Raw genomic sequence first — 11,678 nt, forward strand, 5'->3', positions numbered from 1 at the left:
CTTTAAAGTTCACCACAGACACTTTTCAGACATCTGTTCACAATCCACACATCATCACACAAGTTCACTTCAGACATTGTCAATCATTCCACTGACGTGATGGGGCCATGAATCCGCGAACACATGTTCAGGAGTGAAGCAGGACTCGGTGATATATTAGGATAGGATAATGAGGATAATAAAGTCATTGTATCTTAGTCTGATATCTCAGATATAATAATGAATTTGAAATTCTTACAGCATAAAGGTATCAACATAAAGTAAATACATAATATGTTACTAATTCAATTGTGGTTGAACTATTCGTTTTATATAGCATTTTGCCTGAACTGACAATGATATTGAGTTGTAATCATTAAATAAACAGTTGTATGGTTGACTATACTCATAAAATAAACACATAACCACTCTGAGATGTTTCAAATAAACAACACTGAGACACTCTTAGATGTTTATTTTGGACCTTTTGACTTTAATCTAGGCCCCTTTTGACTTTCCCTTGGCCCTTTTGACTTTTCTTTGGCCCTTTTGACTTTTTCAGTTTTGGCCGCCCTTTTGTCCTTTGGCACTTTTGACCAGTTGCCGTCCAGTCCATTTGTGATAAGTAACTGAAAGAAGGACACATAAAAGAACACGGCTTACACGTTGTAACAGAGGATTCATTCCCCGTGGTAAATTCTTCCGTGGGAGTGAGTGAGTATGGTTTTACGCCGCTTTTAGCAATATTCCAGCAATATCACGGCGGGGGACACCAGAAATGGGCTTCACACATTGTACCCATATGGGGAATCGAACCCGGGCCTTCAGCGTGACGAGCAAACGCTTTAACCACTAGGCTACCCCATCGCCCCTCTTCCGTGGGAACAACATACCTAGGTTTTTGCTTCTTAAAGCCGCACTCCGCAATATTCCAGCTATTTCCGTCATACAGCTGAACTATTGCCGAGTGCGGCGTTATACAACAAAGAAACAATACAAACCTTCCGGAAGATGTCCTCTAGATTTAGTTTATTCTGGATCTAGATCTATTCTTCACCTAGATTACATTTTCCCCACACCTCCAACCTGGGGGGACTGAATTATCCTTTACGCAGTTACCAATGTTTGTTAGGTCTTTCAAACATGGGTAAGGTAACAACAAACAGCTTACAAGCAACACTACGCCATGACGGAGTAGCAAGACCCAGGGTTATCGCGGGATAAATCCTCATCCACATTGGTGTAGTGGTTGCGCCTGTGATGGTGGTTGTGGGGTTGATGAGAAGGGCGTCGAAGTATGTTCAGGCTTGTTCTTGTCAAACATGTTATATTTGGGATTACATTTTCTCAGTAAAGTACATATTCTTGTACTTACCATTGGGACTCAATCCAACAAAAGTACTAGAATCTGTACTTATAGAGAAAGTGTAATCCCAAATATTACATGTGTTTCATTTAATTACTTTCTAAATAACATTGCTTCTCTATTGTTCTTGTCTATCCTAAAAAGACGGAGCTGCCATGGGTATCAGCTTCATGATAACTTCAACACCTCATGGTATAGGTTCTTGTCGTGTATTAAGCGTACACACACCCGTACCGGTCTGAACCCAGTGAAATACACTCGGGCAAAGACAGCCGCCAATGCAGGAGTAGTAGTAGTAATGGGGGTATGAGATCACTTTCAAGAAAGGTCGCTGTAAAGCTTTATTTCACAAATAAAGCTTTTGTCAGACCCTTAGATCTAACCCGCCATTGCCTACTACTGTTTGAATCCCCAGTTAACTTCCCAGCCACGCGTGACCGCACGTGGCACTACTGCGCCGCTATGACACTATTGTGATTACCCTATGTCACGTTGACCTCGATGAAACAGTTTAATGTGAATCGCCTATGATCTCTTTGGTATTCGTAATAAAGGCTTGCTGGGCTTTTCGTACTCCCTGTTCTATGTACTTTTTTTTCTCGTCTTCGCTGATAGCAGACTTACGAGACTTGGACCGAATCTCTTGTTTCATTTTGTTATATTTTGTGAGTTCAGAGAGGATCGAGCGAAACTCCTCCTCTGAGATCTTGTTGTCAGTGAGTGCCGCTGAAATACGGTCGCTTACCGTGTTCAGCTTTGCTTCAGCCAGAACCCTGATTTCATCGTGTTTCAATGCCTTACGATGCAATCTGCGTGATGCAAACTTAAGCACCAACCCTAACACCCCTGCCACCCCAGCTGTTATTTCAATGCCTAGCACTATAGGTGCAGCCACGATGGTAGCTAACAACCCAACACCTGCCGCCCCTAGCCCCATGCTGGTTGCCATAAGGGCAGTATCAGTCCCGTCCACGGCATTGAAAGCTCTATGGTACTTCTTATATAGTGCTTTCCGAGTGTCACGGTCTTGTTCTAGTTGGCGTTTTACATCACATAACTGTCTCAAGCGGAACCCGTCTACGGTTTCCAGGGTCTTCGCTCCTTCCTCTACGACTGGGTATAGCCCCATCCTGTGTGCCTATAATATATCTGATGAAATGTTTTTTAATTGGGCTTCATTTAATGGTTGATCAATGTACTTGAGGCTTATAAGACTTAGATTCTCGTATGTGGAGATACGGGAAGGGTCAATAGGTAACTTCTGGTCTATATCAACATCTAAGCAGCTTAATAAGGGGGGTAGTAATCCCAGTGGGTTGCCCCCCAATCTTATAATGATACGGCAAGGTAGGAAACTTGTAGGTAGGTCACCCCAACGTATTGCCAAGCCAGGTAAAAGTTGTAGGTTTGGGGATCGTATCGGGTCGTCCGGATCATCAAACTTACCCTTGCAAACGACTTCTATGATGAGTATGGAGCCTGGGGTCATAGCCCTAACCCCTGCTATGGTATTGGCGGGGTTGGCTTTTAACTAGGACCGCCCGGATGAAACTAACATGTTGCCCCCCGGGTAATATGGCGTTTTAGAAACCATCATCCTTTCAAGAGTTGGAATGAAAGACGTGAGCAAGATACCGTTGTTCCTAATTTCAGAGACATAGCCATCTTTGTCTAGTGAGATATAAGGTGCGGTGAGGGTCACATTGATCACCCATCTGGGTTCTTTTAAGTCTACCAGGGACTGCCGTATGTACACACCGTTTTAAAAGGGTAGGACGTACGAGGTGTTTTCCCAACCACTCTGGTCGAATCCTTCTATGCCCCCTAGGTCCCCGAGTGTGATTTTGGGTAGATGATTGGCCATTGCTGCCCGCCTATACACGTTGTCTTTCAAGTGTAGGACGTACGAGGTGTCTGCCTCGCCGGGCTGATCGAACCCCTCCGCGTCCCCTAGGTCGTTAAGCGTGGCGTTGGGCCGATTCTGATTGGTCATTGCTATAATACTATTACGATATAGTTTCCAACTGTTTTTCTGATAATTTCTCAGGGGCGCACTTCAACCCCATGAAGTGTATGTTGTCGGGTAGGAAGATCTTGGTGAGTGATATCGTGTCTTCCACGGTCACGGTGACCCCCTGCAGACTGGTGTGGGAGTCGGCACCCACCCGCACGTAAACAGTGCAAACCTGATACTGGTGCCGTTTCGCCCACCCGAGTTTGACCCCCTTCATGATTTCGACTTCATCCTGCGATGGTTCCCCTAGGTAGACTTTGATGATCAGAGTGGCGTTCTCCGGTAGACTCTCCAGGACGTTGACCACGCCAGCAAATTCAGACACCAACTGCAATGTCACGTTTTGCACCCCCGGTTTACTCGATAGTATGTGGGCTGCCATACTGGCCGCTGGGCTGATGACTACGCTACGTCTCTGAGCCGGGACGTAAGCCACGAGCAGGGTTCCGTTGTTCACGACTTTGTTTAGGTAGTTGTCTTTGTTCTCCGTGAACACGTAGGGGGAGCCGAGCCTAATATTGAGAAACCAGTCGACTTTAGCGGGCAACAACACCCACTTGTCGCCGTCGGTGAAGACGAGCGTATATGGCTTGTTTCGGGTGACGGTAGTGCTCTCAACATCTTCGAAGTCGAACAGTTTGCCCCCGAACGATAGGTATACTATCCATTTATCATCACCGGTGTTGACTAGGGCGTACCAAGTGTTGACGGCCGCTCTTGAGGTATCTACTATATCACCCAGGGCTCCACCGGAGGGGACTTCAACGCGTTTGTAAATGTTGTTTTTCAGTTGCAAGGCGTCCAATTTACCATCTACTCCGGGGTCGTCGAAACCGCGTGTGTCCCCGAGGTCGGAGATCCCCGCATTGATGCATTTTTTCAACCTCATCCCGGGGCCTTGTGCGCTGGTCATTTTATGTGAAGCGTTATGCTGAGGTTTCCTATATTCACCGGGTTATGATTTATATCTAACACCGATATTATCAGCTCAGGGATGTTGCCCCCGGTTAACCTCTTATACTGCCGCGGTGAAAACGACTCGGTTCTGCCGTCGTTGTATTTCTCCGTTTTCACCGGTACTGCTCTCAGTATCGTGGAAGGGTGACCCCCTTGAATATTGTCCATTGTGCTCACCTGACCGAGATGAATGCACAGCTCTCGGTATGGTACTAGGTCGGGTAACTTCGTGCCTGTGATGGTAGTTGTTGGTTTTTTCTCGTCAGGCGACATACCGAGTGTCTTCGCCAATGGTCGACCGAGCCTCAAGGAGTTTCTTCCGTTGTTGATTAACACCACTGTGCCGTTTGAGTCGTTCATCTTGAGTTCGGCTCCCAGGGGCTTGAAGACCTCGTCGCTTAGCGAGCACACGCTGTAGTAGCCGTAAGTTATCTGGCTGCGAGCTCCACTGACGAACAGCTTATTGTTGCTGGTGTTGATGTTAGTCCATCGCGGTAGGTAGGTGATATCGCAGAGTGCGACTTCGAGTTGACCCGACGTGTTATCGATCGCGTGCATCAGCTGAACGGCCTCGCCGCTCGTTATTCCTGGAAGTGTTATGTACATGTTAGAGTATATATGCTCATTATATAATAGTCTTAAAATGTACTCCCCGGGAGTGTTTTACCCTAAACTGGATATAGATTTCCCACACAAGATCGTGGTCGCTGATGGGCTGTCTTTCAACGCCCAGTTCATAGATGTGTTCGACCGGTATAGGTTTTTGGTGACTAACGCTAAGGTAGTTCATGCTTGGTTCAACAACCCGATGCAGTTCTGGTAGAATCAACTCAACTTCGCCGTGTGGTGCGCTACAACGGGGTGTGGTGTGACATTGACCGACACTCGGCGTGGACCGCTGAGTCAGTCTGTGTTCACGTTCCACGTGTACTACCAGATCAGACGTAACCTCAATGAGATCAGCGCCCCGCTCCCACAGGACAAGGCGTGGAACGCAGTAAACAACCAGTACGATAGACGGGCCTACGAACGTATTTGCAACGAATTCGAACTAAACTCGAAGGCGGATTGGTGTTTGCCGGGCCTGAACCATGGGTTGGGTATCCCCATCGCTCACAATATGCATATCGCGGAAGCCAGCAAACAGCTGGTAAAAGATTGGGGTTACAAGTCGTATCATATCACAACAAACGAGTGGGATGACCGTTACATGGCTTTTGACAACAGCAAGGATTACCGAGTCTGGAGGTTCGAGCAGGGGGCAACGGATGACTGGAAAAAGTTCCAGTTGGACACGTCGAGAGGGTTTACTCGTGCTGGTGTAATCAGATTGAACGACTCGATTCGAACGTACGTGTGGGCGCTGTTGGACGCGCAGACGCAAACGCGCTCCAACATCCTCGGTAAGGGGACTGCTTATGACGCTCAGAAACAGTTCGTTGTTAACGTTGAGGATGCTATCAATGCTCCAGTTGATCTCCCGAGTGCCATCAAACGCTACCAAGACGTGTTGGAATACGCCCGGTCGAAAGTCGACTACGTGTTCGACGTGGGACTGTACATGGCTCCGAGCGATATGCAACTGAGAGTAAAAAAAGTGGTGGGCTACAACAACGAAATAGTCATAGCCACGGCGGACCAAAAGTTGGGCGTCAACCCCGATGTTAACACCCCCCAAGTCCCGCCACCCAGGACCGGTGAAACGGGTATAGTGGCGCCACCACCAGAGTCCAGGGTTCAACCCACACCCCCACAGCCCCCACAATCCAATCAGCAGCACATCGCCCGTAAAACAGCCCTGGTGGTTGGCGGGGTCGCGGTCGGGGTGGGACTTATTTGGTTAAAAATTCCTTAGCCGCTACGTACACCAGACCCGCAACGGCGACGATGGCTGCCCACAGGTTTTGCCCAAGCCACGTGGCAGTTTTAGCCAGAGCGCTCAGCAGCCACGAGACGATGCTACCCAGGATGCCGGGCAGGGCTTCGGCGGCCTGACCAGCCAGTTTAGCCAGGGCCTCCCCGAGGGATTTCAGGTGTTTTTTTATCCAGTCTTTGACGCCCCCACCACTTGGCGGTTTTGGGGTTGTGAGGGTACACCCACTCAATGACACGACCAGGGTTGATATGATGAAGCGCAATGCAGTCAGAATGCTGGCAATGGTGATCCCTTGCTCCCGGAACAGGATTCGGATCCTGTCAGCTAGCGTGGTGTCCTGGTAGAGGACTCTATCAACGGTTTCCCACGCATGGCTGATCTAGGATCGAAGCTGGTCTCGGAAGGAGGATGCCGTTTCCAGCCGGGTCTTCCTTTCCTCTTCCAAATTACGTATTCGTTCCTCGATGGTGGCTTTCAGAGACTCGTCCTCCGTTTCACCGAGTTTGACCTTTTCATGGGCGATGTGGTCGTCTATCGCGTCCAGTTTGGCCGTGTTGTTCACGAGATGTCCGCGAATGATTTGTATGGCCTTGTCCAGCCCCCGCAGTTCCCGAACGGTAAATTCGAATCCGGGTAAGGGTTTGTTATGGTAGGTGGCCAACAGCTTTTCAATGTTATCAGCCATGTCTTGATCTGATGTGGCGCCCCTGATGTCTTGCAGATCTTGAACGGCCCCCGGGGGAAGCTTAGGCCGTGCACCACCGTAATCTATGAAGCCTAGTTCATCGCAGATAAAGTCACCCCCATGGCGACTGCCGAGTGTTGATAAGGCAAGCAGTTCTCTCGTGCGCTTATTCACAAGATTAATCTCCGGGCGATCCCTCAGTCGCAGCGTGCCCTTGCCATCGACAAAAAACTTGGAATAGTCTCGTCCCCACGGCTCGACGTAATTTTTATCCTCTTTTAAACCATCGTAAAACCCGTTGACGGCCTGCTTCACGAGTTCGTTGCCTTGCTTGAACAAGGTTTCATCCTCGTCGAACGCCTGGGCACTATCATCCCACATATCATCGATAGGTATGTCCTCATGGCCGCCTTCAGCCATTATTTAATATTCAAACTTATATATTGCATTTATATAACAATGTATGGCAGGAAACTAGATCCTTTTCGAAGATCAAGAGAGCCTCTAGGCATCAGAGCCGTGCGCCAGTTGCTGACCATCACCAACAATCCCAGCAAGATAGACCAGAATCAAACGCTGCTGGTTAGATTCCCAAACCTGGGTGAGAATGACCTTATCGTACCAGGCACGGTTCGACTGACGTTCAACCTCACGCTGACCTCCGACAACGACAAACGCGAGCTAGTGCGGAATGTAGGTCGGGTCATCATCAAGAAAACCACCATCAAGATCAGCGGTAACGAGGTGCTGAGCATCGACGACAGCGACATGTTTCACTGCTACGTGGACCTCTGGAAAAGCGAGGGAGAACGTGTCAATGATGTGTACCAGGGCATCAGCAAATCGACCCGGTTACGCATGGGATACGGATTCACGCAAGACCAGTTAGACAAGATCACGGACGGTGAAAAGGCCATCGCCCAAGCGTACAGGAACAGGTTCTGCGTGCCGCTCGACTTCGAGTTGCTCACGGGACACGCGCCGTTTTACCAGGCCGTGCTGGGTGATAGGCTTGAATACAAGCTAACGTTTAACAACTACAGCAAAGTCGTGCGTACGCTGAACGGCGATGAGGCCAGTTACACCGTTGACAACATCTCTCTGGAGTTCGACATGGTCACTAGCCAGGAGCTGGCCAGGCAGGTTCGAAGCCAGTACTCGGGGAAGGTGGCCATCCTGTACGACCGCATACTAAGGCATAGATCTGTCGTGCGGGATAAGAGCGACACTGTGTGGAATATCAACCTAAACGTGTCGGCGCGATCGATGAAAGGTATCCTGGTCGTCCCCGTGGAGGATTACGAGCCGTTCCGAAGGGACAGCGAGAAGTTTTTCAACCCCGAGATTGAAAAGGTGGAAGTGACCATCGAGGGCGTGCCCAACCAGCTGTTCAGTCATGGTATGAGGGCATACCAGCAGTGGGATAAGATAAAAAAGCTACCGGCCATCAAACAACACCCATACATAACCAAAGACCTGGACCTATCGGCAGATCGGTGAATACCTGACCACCAAGTACGCGCTGTGGTTGGACATGCGATCCACGGATGACGATAAACTACACGGAAGTGTCGCCGCATCGACAACGGCAAGGAGGGGATAACAATCCAGATCACCCAGAAGGCTCAACCCGCTGGCAAGTTGAAATTATATCTGTACGTGATTATGGATGCGCAACTTAATATAGACAATGGGAGATTCGTGCAAGCCATCTACTGATGGCATTGATTTGCCCCGCGATCCACACTGCGCCATAGTGTGCGGGCAGACTGGCTGTGGGAAGACCGTTTTCGTGTTGGATACGTTGGAGGGGTACTACCGGGATGTGTTCGACAATATCGTTATCATGTGCCCTACTCTGCGCATGAATAGAACGTACACGGAAAGACCTTGGGTGATGACGGACCCGGACGTACACAAAGTCGACCCGGGGACACGTCTGCAGGACTGGTTGAAAGCTTGTCACAACAAATTTAAGGGGGAGTCGACGCTGTTCATACTGGACGACTGCAGCGCTAATCGTGAGATAACAAAAAAGAGAGACATGCTATCGTACCTTGCCTTCTCCGGCCGGCACGCAAAGCACAGCGTCTGGGTACTAACCCAGAAGTTCAACTCGGTGTTGAAAGACCTCAGGGAGCAGACGCGATGGGTGGCCTTATTTCACTGCAAGGACAGGGATTCGTTCGAGCAGTGTTTGAGAGAGAACGATGTGATGAGTAAATATGATAGGGAATGGGTGAAGAAACAGCTCGCTGAAACTAAACATGCTAAGCTCGTGCTCAAGACCGACCAACTCGTGGCCTATAAGGTGTTTTAGCTTAGCAATGCTAAGCAAAGCTAAGTAAATGCTAAGCAAAGTTAAGCAAATGCTAAGCAAATGCTAAGTAAATGCTAAGTAAAACTTAGCTCTTAGCGTTTAGTAGCTATGACTTTTTATTAAGTGTTCGTCGTGTGCAATTTAACCTTCATTTTGCTGTGTTTCGCTTGCATCGGGTATTATATTGTTAAAACTAAAACTTACTTGGAGTGTGATGAATTGCTAGAACAACTGTTGGTGCCAGGGGATGATGATAAGCGAGAGAGACTGGTGGCGTTGGCAGTCGGTGGTAAAGCCAAACATTACTTTGGGGACTACACTCCAGATAAAATTCACAAAATGTCAACCGAAGAAATCGATAAGCTGTACGCTAGATACGAGGCTAGACTCGGGGCCGAGATGACAAAGACTATAGGACCAGCTATGACCCAAATATACACTGGTATTGCGTCGTACTTCCTTCCCATTCCCCAGGAACGCCGACTTTACCTGTGGGAGGACCTTGAGAAAGACCCTTTTATTGAACATGCCTTGAGTTCTATCAGCTGCGTGCTGTACCACAAATACGGTATGTTTTTAGCCCAGGTGACAGCGGCGATTATCACGGCAAAGCATTGCCAATTTAAGGAGGGGAAAAATAATAATAATAGTATAGATGGATACTGCACAGGAGAACCCTCCAGAGGAGACCCCACTCCAACCCTAAACCCCCATGGAGGAAACCCCAACGTTGGGGGAACCCCAACTGGAGGTGAACCCTCCTACAGTCACCAGGCAGAAGAACCCTAAGAGAGTAGCTGCCGGTAAAAAAAGGTGGTGTAACCAACATAAAAGTATCACGTGGAGCCCGGCTCCACTCTTGTTGATTGCAGGCGCAACTGCTGCCGTGGCTATCTCATGGTTATATACACTACTCAGGGAGGAACCCCCGCAATTAGAGGTCAACCCACATATCATGTTATAATTTATATATTTTTTATCATATACATAATGTCTGAGGGGAAAACGTTCGTAAACGACGCATACCACGCCACAGTGGTCGCCAGTCTAGCTGTAGGGTACGCTCGGTTGACCAAAATGGCTATGACCGGCTATCAAGCTAGATTTCAACCTGCAGGATATGGGTATGCTCATAATGAACCTTGGTATGGCGATGGCCACCAAGGACATCCTAGTAAAACAAGGGATCCTACAGGAAAATATTTTGAAGTAAATGTGCTAATATATAATAGGATGGCTACGATCGCCATGATGGTCGGCGGGGCGTTAGTAAACGCCCTGGCATTTTCAGGGAGTAATTTCCTCTTCTCGAAACTAAGGGAGTCACACGCGGCTGAGATACAGACTGAACGGAAGCGGCATGACCTGGCGGTGGAGAAATTACAAGCAGCGCAATCCGAGTACGCGAAAAAACGTGTCCAGAGGATCGATTACATTAACGAACAACTCAGGCGTGAGAACCATGCCGTTAAAACATTCCACGATGTCGACGACGCAGCGAGAGAATACTACCTACTAACAGGTTAACAGCTAGAACCACTCCCTCCTAAGCCCACACTCGCTCAGAACTACACACCATCCCCGCAGCAAATGGACCGGGAATTAATCTTTATCGCGATGGGTCTAGCAGCAACTGCGACAATTATACTAAGAATATATGTATACCAAAAGATGAGACCTGCTCCGTACCGATGCGAATATGTACTTATGGGGAAAACAGAGTCCTGTGGTAGGAGATGCAGGACTGAGGGGTACTGTTGTTTCCACATGGGAAGCCCTAACTACAAGTGTTCTGTGTGTGGTATCGGGGTGAAAGGGCACTACTGCCTATGCAAAGCTCTCGGAGCAAACGTAGTCAGGCATCATCTCATCTATGAGAAGAAAAAGACTACAGAAAGAGCGTGGCGCCTCCTCAGAATAGCAGTGTAAGGCCCCAATTAGAGGCTGTGGACACACCTAGGTATAACTATGTTTGTGGAAATTGAGCCCAGGAAAGTTGCCTGAGAAGCTGGCAGATATATGGATGTGGGGAAAGTATAGATATCAGTGTCCTCAACCCATGATTGTCAGCTTAACTATATAAGGGTGGTCGTTTACAATCATGGTGAAAGTAGGGTTTGATGTACCGTGGGCTGGACACTTGGAATTACTTTGATAGTGGCCGAAAGTAGATGTGCATGGGGAGATAGATATACTTGTTGACGACTTCGTTGCAAGTAATACAAAACACCCTACTATGCTGGCATGTTCCGGTGGGCCGATGGTATAATGTCGATAAGGTCTATCTAGATATTTACTAAAGGATTTTATGGGCTTCTCACTATTTTTTATCAAGATTGGAGGTTACCTCCCTTGCCGGCGGCCCAATTAGAGATTGATATACTTAGGTGTGTATGCAACTATGTCTACTATTCGCGAGCTCAAGCAGATCGCGAGACAGCGGGGTGTAATTGGTTATTCTAGAATGCGTAAACCAGTCTT

Source organism: Haliotis rubra, unplaced genomic scaffold (assembly GCF_003918875.1).
Source record: "Haliotis rubra isolate DU_JTF1 unplaced genomic scaffold, ASM391887v1 Scf191, whole genome shotgun sequence".
Taxonomy (NCBI): domain Eukaryota; kingdom Metazoa; phylum Mollusca; class Gastropoda; order Lepetellida; family Haliotidae; genus Haliotis; species Haliotis rubra.